At 41.6% G+C, this 21,380-nt stretch overlaps 1 long non-coding RNA gene across 3 annotated transcripts in view; it reads left to right on the forward strand.

Annotated features, from left to right (window-relative positions):
- The window catches only part of LOC117457691 (uncharacterized), a 120,095-nt gene that overhangs the window by 45,631 nt on the left and 53,084 nt on the right, over nucleotides 1-21,380 (forward strand). For all 3 annotated transcript variants that reach the window (XR_004553351.1, XR_004553352.1, XR_004553350.1), the window contains one exon: nucleotides 10,218-10,271. This is a non-coding gene — a long non-coding RNA (uncharacterized lncRNA). The remainder of the gene's footprint in view (nucleotides 1-10,217; nucleotides 10,272-21,380) is intronic.

The raw sequence follows: 21,380 nt of genomic DNA on the forward strand, positions 1-21,380 counted from the left end.
GGCTATTTCACCAGTTTCCTGGGAGAAAGAAGAAAGTAATATCAAACTTTTACAATTAACTTTTAAGTGTGTAACATTTTGCTAACAAGAAGAGTATAATATTAACCTTGAGAAGTAAGACACCTCTCCACATTTAAATACCTATATTGGGGACTTTTGTGTGGATATATACCTTATACTGGTTGCAACATTACTACTCTACTTCCTATGTGTGTGCATCTAGGTATTGAACAGTTTGTGGATATGACTTATACTAATCAGAAACAAATAGTCTACAGGAGAATCACTTATTAGCATCATCAGAACCACCGTCAATAAAGTGTTACTGTGGAAATAAAAAAGGCCTGTGTAAGACAGGGAGATGGGAAGGAGGGAACTTGTGATGATGCAACTGGGTAGTAAAGCAACTAAACATGATCACTTGATTCCTCTCCTCTCAGACAGGAATAGGGAGAAAGTGTCGCACAAAAGGTGAGCCCAGTCTGCCGATCTATACTTCCATTAATCTCTCCCTCCCTTATCTCCCCCTTCCTCTGTCCTCTCCATCCCCTCTGTCTGTCCCCTCTGTGCTCCTGCTTTGTCTGGAGGACCCACACAAAAGAATGCTGCCTGTCATGGAGCGAGAGCAAAGGTCTTGGTTCTCCGGGGAGAAGGTGTGTGTGTGTGGGGGGGGGGGGGGATATCCATTGTTGTTTCTGATCCGACGCCCACCTCACCCATCTCTCCTGTCTCCCATTTCCTTCTGTGTCCCTGTTTGCTCCGGTTTTTGGATGGGAATTAGAAAAGGAAATAAGCCTGTTTAGCTGAGTCGCTGATTTAAGCGTTGGTTACGTGCTATCTGCTCCTCCTCTTGTGGTGGTGGTTAATACCACCACAAGTATGTCATTATAAAATACAACTAATTGTTAAAGATGAAACCACTGCTATTTTGTTTACCTTCTTGGCTTTTAACACAATTCCTGTCTGCCTGTAGTTGGAGACCACACATGTAAGAGTATAGTAATGGTTCCTCTCTTAACTTTTTGATTGATTCATTGAAATAAAAGTGTCAGTTAAATGTTCTTATAATATAGAAATACTTTAATTGATTGTTGCAGAACATTATCTTTTTTGACTTCCTATTTCTTCAGTTCCAATTTCCAATATTGACAAGGACATATCCGAAGTGTCATCAATGGTAGTTTTGGAAGTTTAAAAGTAACATTGATTCACATTAGATAGCAGCCCTGTGATCTTTGAAAACCCTTAACTTTGACAAAGTTACTGTTACTCTCAGCGTGCCTTTGTCTTTCATTCGAACAGTTTGGGGATATCGTGGCCAAATATCAGTCAGTGTGCATCAAATGACAGTCAGCTCTCACAGACAACAGTTCAGCCATGAGTCAGCGTCTTTATGATTACACTGGAGACTAAAAACCAGAGTTGACGACTCATGTCAAACTCTACTTGAACTGCTCCATGTTTGATCGATTAGTTGAATATTGAAGCTGTTGCCGTACATTAATCATATTCATAAATACAATGCCTGCCTGGTGAGGATTGGATACAACACACTGAGAGGCCAAATGTCTCAGATTGGGTTAAAGATGGGAGATGCCTGGTGTTGTTGCCTCTGCATATTTTGCTCTTTAGCGGCGAGTGTTGCTATGCAGCAGTGTGGAGACAAATTGATTATGCAGTCCGGAGCCCAGACAGACGATTGTCTCCTGCCCTGCTTTGATTTGCTGAAATGTCATTCCGGCTGATGCCAGCGGTGATCATTTCCTCTCTGGCACAGTAAACACTAAATATTTACTGAGTGTGAATAATCCGTGGTTAAATCTGATGAAGTGGTCTGGAACATCATTGCTCTGCACATTGTGGCAAACAGAAATAGCTTTTATGTTTAATAGCTTCTCACATGGTTTCTGGAGCTTCACATTGATAGAACACGCGGAAAAAACTGAAACGTGGACTTTAATAAAATCAACAGATTTGACAAAACTATATTAGGTTAGTTTAAATACATAATATTGAGTTTAAATGAAAATGATTAGGTTCAACTTAATATTGTTGCTTTCAACTAACCACTTAGTTATGTGACATGTATTGACATAATACATTTAGAGGGGGTTTGATGGGTTGCTTTTAAATTAATTTAGTATACAAATGGTAAGAAACAAACCTCTAACAACAATGTGTTTTCTCATTATTTATTTTACCTTTATACAGGATAGGTCTCATTGAGATTAAAAATCTCTTTTTCAAGAGAGTCCTACATCTGAAATGTTAGCATAGATTCTCAATTGTTCACAAATATTATTGGTTAAATGTTACAAACAGTGATTTTCAGGGATCTCTGAATGTCTCCCAGAGGCCCAGCAGCCGGTGTGCTGTGACTGGCTGTACTGTAGTGTCTCTGTCGCACCAGCAGATGGGGAAAGGAAACGTCGTAATGTGCAGAGGGAGCCCACTGCAGGCCTCATTCTGCTCTGTTCGCCGATGTTCTGTTGTTCAATGAGACAAAAGTTGTTTCGTATGGCTAAAGTCAAAACTAGGGATATTTTCATTATTTTCCAAATGCACAACTTCTTTTGATTTAGCCAGAACAAATACATTTACTTTTAATTTGTCATGACAAAATGTGTTGTTCAGAGTTTCATTATAAAACTGTATTGATGTTCAAAAGTCAAGAAACTGCTCATTTGTGCATGTCTTATAATAAAATAATATAACATGTTCATTTAAATTACAATAAAAAAAGGTTAAAGCAACCAAACAAGTCAAAGACTTGACATTATAGAAACGCATACTTTCTTATCAAAGTGACTCAATGTGATTAAAACACAATCTTGTAAATGTCATATCATTATTATTACTTATTATTCATCATTCAATCAAAAATATGTACATAAATAGGATTCTTAAATTATATTTGAATAAAATCTTGCATTCATTCTCAGGGTTTTCTCAATTTCTAATGATCTTTGACCCCACGCACCTTCAACAGAAATGCAAGATGTGTAAGATTCCAAAAGTTTGCAAATTACATAAATTATTAATGCTGGTCAAATTGTCATGACAACATTTTCAAATGTCATCTTTAATCACTTGACTTCTATAACGGCTCTTCCAAACGGCCCTCCGTCGCTTCAGCTTGATAAAGTTAAGATTGATTTAAAATAGCATAGGGGGGGGGGGAGAGGAGGGGGGGGGATCGAGTTACCCCGGCGCTTTAGAGAACGCACTATACATACAAGATAAACTAAACACATGCACACTATGCCGCTCTTTCATATGCGCATACACCCTGTAAGGAGTGTCTCCGGGAGATGATTTCCTTCCCTTGCGTGTCGTCCCCCTCGCGCCCCCCCTCCCGGCGCTGGGCCCCCTCCCCTCTGCTACGCAGTGTAAACACAGTGTTCCAGAGGAATGTTGGACTCCCTGACCTCCGCTGCAGTTCACTCGGTTCAGCCTGGCCGCGCTGTGCTCCAGCATCATCAGCAGCAGCCCTCTCCCCACTACCCCCACCCACCCCCTCCAGAGCCCCTTCACTCTCTCTGTTTCTCTTCTTCTTCTTCTTCTTCTTCTTCTTCTTCTTCTTCTTCTTCTTCTTCTTCTTCCATATGTTCTCTCCCCCCCCACCCCTTTCTTTCTTTCCACTGTACCTCGCTGTCACAGCATAGAAGTGCCTCTTTGCTATCCTCTTCTTTATGTCTGGTTTCTTCACAACATTAGAGAAGACCTGCAGCATGTGGTAGATTTAGCAACAATATTTCACATGCAAACATGATGAACGCACCCTAACACACACACACACCTTGCTCCGACGCCATTGTGTGCGCAGCCTGGCGCATTCACCCCCCCCCTCCCCTCCCTCCCTCCCTCCCTCTCCTCACCTCAGCCCCCAGTGGACCGAGGTTCCTAGAAACAGGATACAGAGAGACAGAGGCTTAAGTGTCTCTGCTGCATGACGAGGTGTTGGAGTGAAGAGAAAGCAACGGGTTACACGTGCATCCCGTCTCTCCTCGGTTTGATTACCGAGGGTGGAAAGATGGCCAGAGCGGACATGTGCTGTTTCCCCTGACCGCGCCGTTTTCAACGTGCCGAGGTTCAGGGGGTTTAATTGCTGCGGGATATAGCAGATTATAAATACATGCAGCCAGTCATCACAGGTCACGTTGAATGAGAGCGTTTGTGTATTTGTAATGGATGCCGTTAGTGCTGCGGGGGCTACGAGGGGGCAACTGCGTCCCAGCCAGCAAATCAGCCGGCTAGTTTTATAGCCTGTGTGTGTGTGTGTGTGTGTGTGTGTGTGTGTGTGTGTGTGTGTGTGTGTGTGTGTGTGTGTGTGTGTGTGTGTGTGTGTGTGTGTGTGTGTGTGTGTGTGTGTGTGTGTGTGTGTGTGTGTGTGTGTGTGTGTGTGTGTGTGTGTGTGTGTGTGAGGCTGCCAGCTAACCTGAGCAGAGGGTCAGTATGAATACTATTACCAACATTATGAACGCGAACACAGCGAGATGCAGACCCCGTGAGCCTCCCTGCGGTTCAACACTAAAGTATTCATCACAGAATTACCTCTGTCATATTGAAGTATGACAGATAAGCAGTGTTTTATTGTAGCAGGTAGATTTAGAACCTACTTTTAAATACTTAACTTACTTTTATATATCTTGCTGTCTGTTCATTTGTAACCCTTTAGTTTTTAAAGGGTTTTGGTTCGTTTGAAACATACATCTAAGACACAATTAGGGGAGCAAAACGTACCTTTGAAATAATCAAATTAAGTATAAGTTCTCCCAAATAGTGCAGTACTTGGGTAACGGTACTTTTTCGCTATACTGAGTTCGAGTCCATTAACTTAGAAAAATCAAACAAAGTAGAGCAGAACATAAAAGTGCTAGTAATTAAAAAGGTACGTTTCAAGTTTTGTTTTGCTAAAAAATGATGTTCATGTGACACAACCAGTTTCAAAAACAACCCTGTGTCTTGAGTAGTACCAGTGGGTTCTGGGTAATCGTAACTTGATGTCGTGTTATAGCTAAATGGATAATCAACCAACCAACCAACCAACCAACCAACCAACCAACCAACCAACCAACCAACCACCTATACCTCCCTTCGCTCCATCCATCGAGTTGTAGGGATGGGAATTGGAGACCTAGTGGATGAATGTATTTAAAAAATATATGATGATAATATGGTTTGGTATACTTTGCACCCATAGCGAACTATTGATCGCATGACACATCAATATGTACTGTATTGGATCTTTTAGTACAAAACGTCAAGGTCATCATCATCAACATCATCAGCCTGACTTTCCCTTTCCTGAAATGTTTCCCCTTAACATTCCCCTTAACTTCAGCTTCTCCATATCTTTTTCCCTCTATCTCTTCCCTGATTTCAGACCATCCTTATGTTCGCCACTGCCCGTTTCTACGTTATCATTTACTATTGCTCCCTCCTCATACTTTAGGGGCCTGCATGAAAGCACGGCCAATTACCCTGGTGGTGTAATTGTTGCACAGATATAAAGGACATGATGATGATGCTGGTGGGGGAACATGTGGTGGCTTGTGTTGCGTTGACAGGCAAGAGGAACTTGGCTGACCTCTGCTGGGCTCTGACAGGCAGTGTTGCAGATGTTGATCACAGTTAATGATTTAGGATGTATATTCTTCCTCTGGTTTTTATTAGCCGCATAATGGCTTTAGGGATCAATGCTGCATCCTTGTCCAGCATCAGTTCAGCAACTGTAACTACAAGTCATTAGTGTGGTCAAACATATGGCTTTTTAAATATTCTCACATTACAGACCCCTATGTAAAGGCAAAAAAGCGCATGTTTTCTGATCGCACCCCATCATTGACCGCACACGTACGAAAGAGACTGAACTGAGAAGGGAAAAGAAGAATGATGGAGGGAGAGCAAGCAGAGCGAGCGGGAGAGATCGAGGGAAGCAGATGGCTGGAAATATAGCCTGCTAAATTATTCATCCAGGCTGGAGTCTGGAGATAGATAGATGGATAGGAGCTGGCATGGACACTTTTATTAGGATTCCAAGAGCTGCGATGAGAGTGGCTCTAAACACCGTGATTGCCTTCTGAGACCGAGAAAAGTAATTGCATCAGGTCTGGGAAAAGCCATTTGCTGCGGGAATGAAATCTCCTGTATTAAATGCAAATGAAATCAGGAAAGATATACAGAACTTGGGAAGCATAACAATATGTTTTAGCTGGAGTAATTTATATATGAAGGGTAATGTTTGTGAGTGCAACAAGGACACATAAATAAGAAGAATCTTATACAGATGTCTTTAAAGGTTCCCTGTTATGATACTTTTCAGGTTCATATTTGTATGTAGTGTCTCTACTGGGACATGTCTCCATGCTTTAATGTTCAAAAAGCTCTTTCTTTTTCTCATACTGCCTGTGCTGCAGCACCTCTTTTCACCCTCTGTCTGAAACCAGAGCCCAGTCTGCTCTGATTGGTTACCTGGCCGGCTCTGTCGTGATTAGTGTCTGGGAGGGAAACTCTTTGAGATGTTAGCCTTTGCAGACCGTTGACATGCACACAAACCTATATACAGTAAGACCCTACAGGAAAGGGAAAACCCAGACAAAGAATGAAGGAACACCTCTAGCGTTCTCCATATGAGGGGATCCAGGGGGCTGCGTGTTGTCTGAAGATTGCCCTCGACAGTTTGAAGTTCACAACAAGTTGTCTCAACAGTGACGGGGAATACAAATGAAAAATGGCCTGGAGGGGAAACAGCCTGGTTCGTAAAATAAGATTTGTGTTGCAGAAAACGTCCGGGAGTCCTTGGCTAGGTTTAGGGTCGTCCCCACTTACTGAGGAACAAATTAAGTTCTACACGTCCTCCCTTTTTAGAGGATATCAAATTGGACTGATCCAATTAATCACAAATATCAACCATATCAATCCTTTATTTGCCTAAATACTGGACAGGGGTGGTTTATTCCCCCTCAGTTTAACATATAAAGACGGTAAATATGCTTTCTCCGTTCTATTTGTCCTCTTCTCAAATAAAATAAAATGTATATGTAAACCCAATATCACAAATTCAGAATGTGCCTCTTTGACAATCTGTAAAGCATATGACGCCGCCTGTCCTGAGACCCTTGCAGCGCATAGGGAAAAATGTGCACGTTATATTATTCTCCCAGATGCAAAGACTCACAGAGATGCGCACGCACACTCCTGAGCAGAGGGCTGCAGGGAAATAGAGCAGAGAGGAAGCTGCGTTCCTTCGCCAAAGCACGGCTGTCTGGTGTCATGGCAACCGGTGCAGATTACCCCATCCTCCATCAGACAGGGAGAGGAGAGAGGGATGGGCCCACACGTGCACATCACACACACATGCACATATGGGAATGCATGTTGCACAACATCTAAATTCCCCTTATAGTGTTGACATGTTATTATTTCAATGTATGCTTTTCTACATTAGTGATGTCGTCATCAGTAAAAAAACCTGAATCAATGAGACGGTGGGTGTAAAAGGTAGTGAGGAAAAAAAACAAAGAGGGCGGGATCTTGAAAGGCGAGCGGTGAAGAGAGTGGTGTAGCGAGAGGTTGAGATGTGTGGAGAGGCCATAAACATATAGTAGAGCTAAATACGTCTGGGGGATATACTGTTATTAAAAGCAGTAAGGTTATCCAACAGTGGGGGCGGACGCTTTGATACCTGCTAACGCATTTCAGGCCGCCAGAGTCCTATTGAAGGCAATTTAGCAGGATATATTCTGCTTCAAGTGTGTGTGTGTGTGTGTGTGTGTGTGTGTGTGTGTGTGTGTGTGTGTGTGTGTGTGTGTGTGTGTGTGTGTGTGTGTGTGTGTGTGTGTGTGTGTGTGTGTGTGTGTGTGTGTGTGTGTGTGTGTGTGTGTGTGTGTGTGTGTGTGTGTGTGTGTGTGTGTGTGTGTGTAGGTTAGTGCTGCAGCCTGGGAGGAGGGGGGTGGGGAGAGGAGGGATGCTGGAGCAGGATGAGGGCAGAGGCAGTGAGACATGACAGCAAGAGAAGAGAGGGTGGGGGGGAGAGGATAATATTAGAGTCTGCATGAGGGTAGCTGGAGATTTTTGTAGCAAAAAGAGAGAAAGGGTGCAGAGGAGATAAATGGCACAAGCGTGAGGAGAAGGGAAGGGGCGGGAGACAGAAAAGGAGCAGTGGGAGGGGGGGAGGGAGTCGAGGCCGTTTGAGGATAACGCCTCCCAAATTGACTGCGGCACAGCCATCGTCCACAGTTACATCACAGCTGAGCTCAAACTCGGGATGAACCCGTCTCCCTCGCTGTCTCTTTGTGTCTGTGTCGATGCCAACCTTAAAAACGCCTCAAAGCCGACATTTGATCGTCCGGCGCCAACAAGTAGTCTGAGCGTGTGCCATGGGATGTGTCATGTTTTAAAGGCGTACGGGCTCCGACTAAAATCCTGAACAGACGTTTTATTTTTTCCTTTGTCTTTGTGCCGCAGTCATCATCGGCGGCAGCAACACGGTTGTAATCAGCCTCATTAAGACTCTTGTACACATTGTGAATCGTAAACGAGGCTCCAGACTAATTTTAGAAGTCTGCACAGAAGAGCAGCCTGTGACTAAAAATCTATTTGCCATAATCATAATAATCAACTTCTGCACACAATGTAACTCTGCTCTAAGAAAGACATATCCACTCAGTGCTGGCCGGCCTGTGACTCTCAGAAGATTAATATTAATGATATTTGTTTGCTTTATTAATGCACTGAAAAGTGCATTGGTCTTTTCCAGCATCATGCTTCAATCTCATAGCTGCACGCACGCACGCACGCACGCACGCACGCACGCGCGCACACACACACACACACACACACACACACACACTCAGGCCAACCCGGTCTCCTCAACATTACGTTCCCACAGAACTAAACTGCATTCTAACGTTTAGCTAGAGAGTCTGTGGGAACGTAATGTTGAGGAGACAGGGTTGCTCGGGCAGTAGATCCACATATCATCAATAAGTCCTAAACACAGAAATGAGTTAGCATTTTAGCTCTTCTGGGCTTTGGAATACTTTTCGATGAAATACTTGAAATAAGGTCTGTGGTTAATACAAACTTACGAGATTTTCACATTTTGTTCAACGACAGAAAAATATGTCAGTAATATCCCACTGGTAAGTGTCAGAAGCTTCCAAGTGGCTGAATGAGACTTGTAAATGTTGTCACAATGAACATTACCCGCCGCAGCTTAGCGGTCTTTAGCTATTACCATACTTCTGTGGAGAATGTATACTCTTCAACTAGCATACAAGTGGAGATGTGTCTGCACAGAGGAGCTCTCGGTGTTTAGAAATCAATTTGCATCATTGCCATGATAAGTTCTAAATCATGTTTGTACGTTCTGTGGTTAACACAAGCTAACGACAAAACGTCTGAAGCTTCTATATGTCGTGGCTACATGAGACTATTATCAGTCATCACGCCGAACACCAGTCTGCCTTTAGCTTAATGGAAGTCAATGTTAGCTTGCTAATGCATTTACACTTCAACAATCATAAAAGTGGTGTTATTATGTGGAGATTATTGTGCCGAACAAATAAACGTGTGCTTGACACAAATCTTATCTTCTGCAATATGCCAAAATCCAATAAAAAAACAAAACCCAATTGGCTATTTGTCGGCGGGAACTGTTGCCCGTGATGCTAACTTATATGTTGGCCAAAAAGAGCAGGTCCTCGCTGCACCACTCAATACATCGTTATATGGAATGGTGCTGATTCACCTTCCTCTCCCATATTTGTTATTTTAAAATATATTATTTTATGCCAATTTGTTTTAGGCACTAAAAAGGAACAGACATCAACTGAACGTGAACATATTTGACACTGAATTCTCAAACAAAGTCAATTGGATTAGAATCACAGACGCCGTCTTGTATCTCTAATTAGCTGCACCTGTGTTAAAGGTTGAGCATTCCATCATGGTTTTACCATTAAACCAAAACCTACTATAATTTGACGCATGAACATCTGCAAGGAGAAGAAAAAGGGAATAAACCACCTTTTGTCTTTTTTACTCATGCAGGTCAGATTGACACAGATGTTTTTTACATTATCCAATGTAGGAACATTGCGATGGTTTGTACTTAAATGGATGAAGTTCAATAATTTGATAGTAACCAGCCTCCCAGTTGGCTTAGTGTAACTATATAGATATTAACCTGGCTTTTCTCTTCTTCCCCTCAGGAGCTGCTGGAAAGCAGACTGGAAACTACTACAGATGAAACCTGGCAGTGATTTGTAAGTACTGGTGTTATAAACTTTGTATATTTAAGTAGATGAAAGCAAATGTGTATAAGACCAACATGCCCATGCCAAAACTCATGTGAAACGAGTCATATATGGCAGGGAAATCTATTTAAAAATGAAAAGCCATACAGGCAAATCGGTTGAATATATATATATTTTTAAATCTTGTATTTGCAAAACACTTTATCTTCTTGATGCAGTGGACATTTTAACACTGCTATTACTGACGAGTGTTGAACATGTATTCCCGTGTCCTCTCCATCCCACTTTCTGTGGGATGCAGCTGTTAGCGTTGTGTGGTCATCACCCTATAAATACAGCAGCTGGCTGATGGACCCTGCAGCAGCTGAGGTCTGCCTCATATACCTTTGGACACATAATGTACACACAGATACAAATGTGCACAAATACACACACACTATTTATTGTTGTTGTAAAATAATCTCCAACACTCTTTCTACTTGGAGAGCCAACATAAGTACATTTGCATCGTTTCCCTTCTCTTTTCTGTACAGAATTCCTGAAATGCAGTCTAAATACAATCACATTACTCGATCATCCCTGGCTATAATGGCCAGATTCAAGATTCAAGGCTTCTATTGTCATTCGTACATACACTGAACAAAAATATAAACGCAACACTTTTGCTCCCATTTTTCATGAGATGAACTCAAAGATCTAAAACATTTTCTATAAACACAAAATAACCATTTCTCTCAAATATTGTTCACAAATCTGAAAGAATCTGTGATAGTGAGCACTTCTCCTTTGCCGAGATAATCCATCCCACCTCACAGGTGTAGCATATCAAGATGCTGATTAGACAGCATGATTATTGCACAGGTGTGCCTTAGGCTGGCCACAATAAAAGGCCACTCTGAAACGTGCATTTTTGCTTTATTGGGGGGGTCTGGGGGGGTCCGAAAACCAGGCAGTATCTGGTGTGAGGGGTAGGGTTAGGGTTAGGGTAATGTTGTGAATCGAGTGGCCCATGGTGGTGGTGGGGTTATGGTATGGGCAGGCGTATGTAATGGACGACGAACACAGGCCACTCGATTCACAACATTACCCTAACCCTACCCCTAACTCTACCCCTACCCCTCACACCAGATACTGACTGGTTTTCGGACCACCCCAGACCCCCCCAATAAAGCAAAAATGCACGTTTCAGAGTGGCCTTTTATTGTGGCCAGCCTAAGGCACACCTGTGCAATAATCATGCTGTCTAACCAGGATCTTGATATGCCACACCTGTGAGGTGGGATGGATTATCTCGGCAAAGTAGAAGTGCTCACTATCACAGATTTTTGAACAATATTTGAGAGAAATGGTTATTTTGTGTATATAGAAAATGTTTTAGATCTTTGAGTTCATCTCATGAAAAATGGGAGCAAAAACAAAAGTGTTGCGTTTATATTTTTGTTCAGTGTAGCTACAGTGTAGCTATGTCGATGAAAATCTTAGGTCCTAGGCTCCTCCAACAGTGCAACACAATAAAACAGATAAAATAGTAAGGAAATACAATAAAATAGAATAGAATAGAAATAGTGCCATAAGAGTCGAAATACAAGTGATACATAATTTGTAAGTTACAAACAGATGAATGTTGTGGATGTTCTTAGTTCAGGTGTTTAACAGTCTTCTGGCCTGTGGGATGAAACTGTCCCTGAGTCTGGTGGTTTTAGTTCGGATGCTGCCGTACCGCCTGCCAGAAGGCGTTATGAATTATGGGACCATTCAGTCTACTACGATTGGGAAGATCAATGACTCATTTATATAATAGCCAGTGCTCATTTAGAATAATGCTTTTTTATTTTACTATTTCTTTATTGTAAAAAACGTATTACAACATTATGCTGTTGCTATGGAGAAAAGTAATGAAAAAAAAAAGTTTTACTGCAAGGAATTCTTGAGAACAAACCGTTAAACATAATTAAAAGTATGACACAGTTGATATCACCGAAATCAAGCATGAGATATTACTCTTATAAAAAATAGCATACCATCCAAATATACCTGTGATGCCCTCAATACTAGTTACATTACTATTTTCAAACCACTCATGTTGACATATGTTTTGTCTATATATAGTTTATTTATCACATACTTAACCCATCACCAAGTGACCCTTAGCTACGGTGGCCGACAGGTGCAAACGCGTTACAACGGCCCAAAACACTTCCATCAGGAGAAACGCGCTGCAGCTTCAGAAACGATGCTAATATAAAAACACATACGATCCAAAACACATCACAGAAGAAATACATTTACCTTGACAACAGATGCGCAGCATTTAGAAAAACATTCACCAACTTGATGAAACATAAACAGAGTTTACTAAAAGCACGAACGAAACACTGCAAATACAAAACTCAATTACAACGGAATTGGGGACACTACAAAGTGATAAACACAACTGGGACTGGAATGCTTGTTGGTGCTCGGAATTATAAAGGTCGCCAACTGTGAACTTGTTGAAGTGTTAACTGTAAACTAATTAACCTTCTAGTGACCATAAGCATAGCACACATTATCAATGAAATTAACCGAGACTATCTTGGTCGCCATTTTACATCAAACTGCACAAAACAACTTTTTCCGTGACAAATAATGTAATCTGCAATCTTACATAAGGATATAAAGAAATAGTAATACTAGAAACTAATAGTATGGTAACAGAATATTAATATCAACATTTTGAATAAAAATAGATGTGGACAGAAAACTCCAATGGGAGCGATTTACGCCGCTGTCTACCACACCTGACAGCAGAGTGGCAGTGAAACAATGGCGCGGATGTTGAGGATCCCACATTTATCCTCCCTATTCAGCCCTGCAGCAGCTGCATGGACATAAGGAGAGGCATCATTACAGCAGACCAGGCCGGTTAATAGGCCCGCGACGTGGGGGGCCAGCCAGCTCTGCATGGGGCTCACGAAAGGGGAGAGGAGAGAGAGGTCAGGGGTTAGGGAGGAGGACAAGATGTGGGAGAAGTGTTCGAGACAGGAGGAGCAGGGCGGGGAGGGAGAAGGAATGAAAAGGAGTTGCAGTATAGGCTGTATTTTTTATCTTTCCTGAATGAAAAAGTATGAAAGGATCTGGGATTTCATGCCAATTCCTGCTGCTATTTGGCTGACACCCAGCAAACACTTGATGAATAGATGTTGATATATTGGCTGCCACGTTGAAAATCTGCATAGGTATGTTAAAATGAGAGATGGGATATCTGCATCCATCCATAGATTATTTTCTCAATGAAAATATTAACCTGAACTTGATATTTTCCTAATACATAGTATACAGTAAAACTACGTTAACAACGGGTCACTTCTTGGGATGAACCTACAGGAAATGATTCGAACTATTTGATGGATCTGCGGCCTTCTTAAGCTTTAATTAGTTTAAAAGTGAGTTTAGCTCAACTTACTATTTTGGTTCCCTCTCACCAATCTCATGGCGTTCTTTCATTGGCGAGAGGCAGCTGTTATTTAAAATAACAAAATATGCTAGTTTTCAGCTTCATATCTCTCTCATGTTTACATTGTTTTAATTTTCAAAAAGTGTGTTATTCTTCTCATGCTGGCTCTGCTGCAGTACCTCTGTTCACCCTCTGTCTGAAACCAGAGCCCAGTCTGCTCTGGTTGGTAAGCTGGGGAGAGGGGTCTGTCTGCAGACCTCCACTCTCAGGACACCTCCACTGTCAGTACAGGAAGTGACGATTCTGACGTGTGCTAGCTAATAGTGATGCTAATGATAGCTAATTCCTAACAGTAGTATGTGTGTCGTTTGTACAGTGCTATACTTACGTATTATGTTATGTAAAGCCTGCATACTTATGTGTTTTATTTCTGTATTGTTACAGTTTTACAAAGTAAAAGAAGAACAGTAAAGTCAAGAAAGAAAACCTTGCATCTTTATTGGAGGACTTTTAAATGTTAGCTAACTGTCTAGCTACGCATAGGGATACGCGCTGTAAGGGCAGAACAGTTCAATCAATCTAAGTGATGAAAAGTAGGGTTGGGTATCGTTTTAATTTCCACGATTCCGATTCTACTTCTTGATTCCGGTTCTTTGAGGGGCAGGGTAAAAAAAATGTTACATGCTTCTGCCACCAAAAAAATTACATTTATTATTTATTTTATATGTTTATAGGGTTGGGTACCGAACCGGAACCGGTCTCGGTACCCAACCCTAATGAAAAGTGATACTGTACTGATATTAACTACAATACAAGGTGTCCCTATATACGGTGCGTCTTGGTCACGCTTCATATCGGCAGGCCCGGGAAGGTAGAGACACGCAGAGTGGGGGAAGTCCCCCACCCCAACGCAGCACACCCTCCCGGCCATCAGAGTCGAACCCGCAGTTCGGAGGAACCGACCGCCAGAGCACCGGCACTAGGCCGGGTCGGCGCCAAAAAAATAATAAAACCGGGGAAAATAGGGGGGAAGTGAAAAAAAGTCAGAAAATCCCCTGTCAACTTCCGTTACATTCCTCCATGGTGTCATTTGAGCGAAAAGCTTTTACGAGAACCAGGCTGGGGGGGTCAAAAGGGCTTGACCAAGGCCGACCCAAAGTGCACGGTGGGCGGACTCATCACCTCCGTGATGAGTCTCCATTGAGATTTGAAAACTTCCATCAAACGAGTCCTTCGGTGGGCGGGAAAAAAAACGTGTTCGTCAGAATCGTCACTTCCTGTACTGACAGTGGAGGTGTCCTGAGAGTGGAGGTCTGCAGGCAGGCTCCCATGAAGCTGGGCGGCTCTGTTGTGATTGTTCAACCGCTTAGAGATGTCCCGCCCCTTAGCCTATCACACTTTGAGGCAAGGCAAGGCAAGGCAAGTTTATTTATAGAGCACTTTTCAACGCAAGGCAATTCAAAGTGCTTTACACAAAAAAAAAGACATTAAGCATTAAGCATTAAAAAAGAAAAGCTAATCAAATAAACATTAAGAAAAAAATACATGGATAAAAGTTACAGTGCAGTCTAAAATATAAATAGTTCAATTAAACATTACAAGAAAAAGTACATGGATAAAAGTTACAGTGCAGTTTAAGATATGAATAGTTCAAATAAAAGCAGCGACAAAAAGAAAAGTCTTCAGCCTGGATTTAAAAGTAGTCAGAGTTGCAGCGGACCTGCAGGTTTTTGGGAGTTTGTTCCAGATATTTGGAGCATAATAACTGAACGCTGCTTTACCATGTTTAGTTCTGACTCTGGGGACAGAAAGCTGACCAGTCCCTGAAGACCTGAGAGATCTGGATGGTTCATAGTTTAGCAGGAGGTCAGTAATGTATTTTGGGCCTAAACCATTCAGTGCTTTATAAACCAGCAGCAGTATTTTGAAATCTATTCTTTGACACACAGGAAGCCAGTGTAAAGACTTCAGAACAGGAGTGATGTGATCCACTTTCTTAGTGTTAGTGAGGACTCGAGCAGCGGCGTTCTGAATCAGCTGCAGCTTTCTAATAGATTTTTTAGTGAGACCTGTGAAGACACCATTGCAGTAGTCGAGTCTACTGAAGATAAAGGCATGGACAAGTTTTTCCAAATCCTGCTGTGACATTAGTCTTTTAATCCTAGATATGTTCTTTAGGTGATAGTAGGCTGATTTAGTAACTGTTTTAATGTGACTGTTGAAACTCAGGTCAGAGTCCATGACTACACCTAGATTTCTGGCTTTATCTGTTGGTTTGAACATTGCACACTGAAGCTCAGCGCTAACTTTTAAACGTTCTGCCTTGGCTCCAAAAACCATTACCTCAGTTTTATCTTTGTTTAATTGGAGAAAGTTCTGACACATCCAGTCAATGATTTGTTCAATGCACTTACTCAGTGTTTGAATTGGAGCATAGTCTCCTGGTGAAATTGTTACGTAAATTTGTGTGTCATCTGCATAGCTATGGTAACTTATTTTGTTGTTCTTCATTATCTGAGCCAGTGGTAGCATGTAGATGTTAAAGAGAAGAGGCCCCAAGATGGAGCCTTGAGGAACCCCACATGTCATATTTGTCAACTCAGATGTGTATTTACCGATAGAAACAAAGTTGTTTCTGTCCTTTAAGTAGGATTTAAACCAATTTAGAACTGTTTCCGAAAGTCCCACCCAGTTTTCCAGTCGGTCCAGTAATATGCTGTGGTCAACAGTGTCAAACGCAGCACTGAGATCTAATAATACTAACACTGAAGTTCTGCCACTGTCTGTGTTTAAGTGGATGTCGTTAAAGACCTTTACAAGAGCAGTCTCAGTGCTGTGGTTTGGACGAAAGCCTGACTGGAACACATCGAAACAACTATTTAAATGCAAGAAATTACTCAACTGTTGAAAAACAACTTTTTCAATGATCTTACCTAGAAATGGCAGGTTTGATATGGGCCTGTAATTGTTCATTACTGAAGCATCTAGATTATTCTTTTTTAAGAGCGGTTTAATGACTGCAGTTTTCAGGGCCTGTGGAAAAATACCTGAGTGAAGAGATTTGTTTACTATATGAAGTAGTTCTGAGGCCATGCAAGGCAAAACATCTTTGAAAAATCCTGTTGGAATAATATCAAGGCAGCAGGAGGAGGATTTCAGAAGTTGTATAATGTCCTCCAGGTTTTTATCATTAATCTGATGGAATTGTGTCATGATCTCTGAATTGATGTTAAGTGGACACAGAGACAACACATTTGCTGTTCCTGATGCAGAGGCACTGACTGCTTGTCTGATTTTCTGAATTTTGTCAGTGAAAAAGGAGGCAAAATCATTGCACGCCCTGGTGGATAGAAATTCAGAGGCTTTGAGATGTTAGCCTTTGTAGACCATTTAAATGCACAAACACTATATAACACAACACATGAAAGGGAAAACTACATTTTTAAGGCTCAACTGTATATGCAACACATGTGTCGTCTGTTAAATAAGCTTCAAGGGCACATTCCTAAGAGGTATCTTTGTTATTATAGCTCTTTTTCCAGTCTCTACAACTCCTGAAAGCGCTTTACATATACAAGCCATCATTTACACCTTCACACAGAGAGAGGCCACAAGGCCACAAGGAAGCTAACTTAGATTGTTAACATTCACAACATTAAGTATCTTGTCCAAGAAAGTATAAGTGGCAGCCATGATAAGAGCAGATGGAGTTCTCTAAATGCCAAGAAAAGGTGCTTCAGTGTTTTCTTTCGTATCTCCTTTAGCACAGCGTACTTCTGTGTATTTCCGAAGAAAAATACAGAAAGCCATCCCACAATTCCTTTAGGCAGCAACAAAGTGATATACTTCAATAACATATGCTGTTGCAGTTACGTAGCCTAGTGTAAATGTGCTGCGGTTGCCTTTCCTCAAGACCTTTTGAATTCTATGTACTACCTTTCATTGATCTTTAAAGAGCCTGTGACACGGGTTTCAGCCATCATCCAAACCCATCCATTTTAGTAAATATTGTCCCCTTGAAAACCGTTACTGAACTGATTTTGGATATTTGTACTTTGATAACCATTAATCTGCCCTCAATGTTGACCATTTTCTGGATCTTCTCGGGGATTCTTCAAGTCCCGCCAAATTATGTGTGACGTCATTGCGGGCACAGCGCTCCAGCTGCACTGTTCAGGATCCCAGCATCTGCATGTAAACCTTTATATATATATACAGTCAGATGTAAACGCACGATGGCGCACACAGCAGCAAGCTCAGACAGCGATGACAGGTTAATGTTGAACGTGTATGAGAGCTCATATGAGGCTGAAGGATCGGTTTATGTTGTATCTGTTAGAAGTTTAGGAATGAGGTGCGTCAATATGGGCGATCATATGGTCATGTAGCCAGTGGTGGACTGGGACTACAAATCATCCCGGGACTCTCGACCGGCCCACTTCGGTACCGCTAGTAAATTGTCAACGGGGGGAGTGGGGGATGTGCTAGTGACTTATCCGACCGGCCCACTTCGGTACTGTCTGCCACTGCACCCAGCCCAGCCCACGTAAACTGTCAACGGGGGGGGAGCCTCGCTGCGGGGATACGGTGGACCTAGTGTCCCGATCGGAGTGGGAATAATAATAATCGATGCATTTTATCCATTAATTTCCCCAACATTGTGGTAAAAAAAACACACGTTTAATCCATGCTGGTGTACTACAACTACAAAAAGTATCGGTTTATTTTCTCATCAGGAAATGCAGACCGGCTCAAACAAACGATTTGTAATCATCATCCTCACGATCATTTAATGTATCATATGTTCGCCGCATTGACATGAAAGCACTAATAAATGTAGTTTCATCCACTTGAGTTTACAATCACAAAAATAATCGATTTGTTTTTATATAATTCAGCAGCTCTCACTACCGATTTTTAATCCTAATTTCATCATCATCTTCACCACGATCATTTATGTTTATGTTCGCCGAATTGACATGAAAGCACTGACACATATGAATATACTGTAGTCAACTTCATTAAAACGAGGTTGGGAGCGTGTCACAGGCTCTTTAAAGTATAATGTCATATAGGGTAAAGTGAATGTCGAAGGATTTTTAAGGAATTAATATTGGTTAAGAACCGATATTTGAAGTCATTGATAGTAGCCGTGGACATATTTATGATGATTATTATTAATATATTTTATTCTCTATTACTGACCTAAAACATGCATTAGATCGTTCCCCTTCTTTTTTAAACTCAATAGTTATCATCTAATTGAAGGGTTTCAAATACCTCAACTGCTCTGCCACGTACATATCAGGACGAACACAGCAAGTGTTAATGCATTTTTAAAGTCTTATTAAAATAATTTTCTTACCCCAATTTGGGAGATAATCGTGCTTGAATTTTAGAATTGTAGTTTCCTTAAATTGGGTCCTTTGGGGTCTTTTTGGAATGTAAACAGGAAGCGTAACATTGCCATGTATTTAGTTTGCCATCTGTGGGCTACAAACTGAGCCCTGTTTTTTACACTTTCATACAAATTGGCAACAATAATTCGCCACATTTGCTATAGGCACTTCTTGTTCCCAGAGTTCTAAGGATTGTCTTTTTCTCTGTGATTTCTCAGCAGATGGACATCAGAGATAATGATATAAGTGCAAGTCTGAGAGAATCAGAAAACACAGTTCAGTTTTGACTGAGCTATTTAATAAAATAAAAATCTAATTATGACACCAATTCTGGTAATGGCATGCAAACAGTTTCCTTAATTATAAACACAAGCTGTTGCTACATCCACTGCTGCAGTTCCAAAACACAATATCTCATTTCCTGTTGTTTTTGGACCAATGGCAGGCACCTGTCTCTTCAATTAGATGCAGTATGTTTGCCCAACATCTCTACTACTTAACCCAAAAACGAACCCGAACATTTTTAATCAGCAGCTGTGTTGGCAATTTCCATTAAATCACAAAAACATATAGTTTTTTTCAATGTTAATAACATCTCAAAGTGGTTGACCAATCACATCTGAGCCGGCTGGCTAACCAATCAGAGCAGACTGGGCTAATTACAAATATGAACCTGCAAATGAGCATAATATATCCTCTTTCAAATTTCAAAGGCGTTATTGTCCTTTTCACAGATGCTACAGTGTAGATATGGCAACGACAATTCCCAAAAGTCCCAAGCTCCTCCAACAATGCAACATAACAAATAAATATATTTATATATATATGTAGCCATGGCGATTCCCCATCGTTTGCTGGTCTCGGTGATAGACTGCTGTCCACACAGTTTCTGATGTGTAGAAGTTCCTCTCTACTATATTGTATGATAGAGTTGGCTTGGTCGGCTCGCATTTTGCCAACAAAGTTAAAAGCACACACCGAAATGTAAACAAACACTAACATAAAACGATAAAAAGTAGTAGAGGAGCTAGAGACATGGCAGCCATGCACGGCGCCATGTTACTCATACTGAGTAAAATACTACTTATCGAAACAATAACTTAATATGTAAGCTGTAAACAGATTAATGCTATGAACCAAACGCAACATTTGTATTACATTATTTTTCTTTAAATGTTTTAATAGAAAAACAGTTTTTAGTGAATATGTTCACAAGTGTGTTTCCCCTTCTAAATGGAGTGTACAGCAGTTCTGTTTGGTGCATTCTGGCAGCCTCTGTGTGTCGGTGTGTTTGTGTGTTATCTGAGCCTCTTGACCTTCAGAAAGTACTGCCATGCCTACATGCCACGCTCACAGTCGTTGTACGAAGTTCATCGTGTGCCTCTGCAGAGGAAAGGTGGAGTTCTGAGCGTGGCCTGCGGATATTCTGTGGAAAAAAAACATGAATTTCCAGGGACAATATGCACAGCTTGTGTTTGTGTACGTACGTATGTGTGTGTACGTGTGTCTCCTCCTGCTGCTCCCCGGCTGTCTGAAGGTCATGCCATCCCCATGCTCAGCTTCATGGAGAGCTGCCAATGCTGACGGCTGCTGCACTGTGTCTGGCTCTCGCCTCCCCCCACTGCAGGGCATTGATTAAGTGGCACAGCTTTGCCTCACCTGCTAAAACCAGCCAATAGCAACACAGCAGAGGCTCCAGCCAGCCAATACCCGAGTAGGGAAAGCTTTGCAGAGGCTGGAGACAAACCGGCAGCCAGCAGACAAGTCTTTTGTTTTTTACTCTGGTGAAAAAAAAGACTGAGAAAGTATCATGGAGAAGAAAGAGTGATAAGATGGAGGGTAAAGTGAGGAGGGGGTAGAAATGCGAGAAAACGATAGGAAAAGTGAAGGGTAATGAAGCATGGTGAGATGGATGACGGAGGAGAGAGGGACAATGGCTGTGGAGGAGTGAGAAATTGAAAGAGAGAGACGGGAAAAAAGACTGCTTTTTAAATAGCGACAGGGATGAGCAGACTTGAGGGAAATTGGCGAAGAGACTATATTTGTAATCACACACATACCGACGCACACACACAAATATTTTGCGCTTTTTCAGGGTGCTTTAATGAAGCTGTCGAGATGAAAAATGAGCTAGTCAAATCGAATAACTCGAGAAGTTTAGAAGCAAACTTTTCATGCCAAACTGTGCAGGAAAGTGGATTCTGTGCAGATGAGCTCGAGCAAAGGAGACATAGTTTTTGTGGAGATCTCAAACATTGATCGTATTGCTTTAGTGCAGTAAAG

Source organism: Pseudochaenichthys georgianus, chromosome 13 (genome assembly GCF_902827115.2).
Source record: "Pseudochaenichthys georgianus chromosome 13, fPseGeo1.2, whole genome shotgun sequence".
Lineage (NCBI taxonomy): Eukaryota > Metazoa > Chordata > Actinopteri > Perciformes > Channichthyidae > Pseudochaenichthys > Pseudochaenichthys georgianus.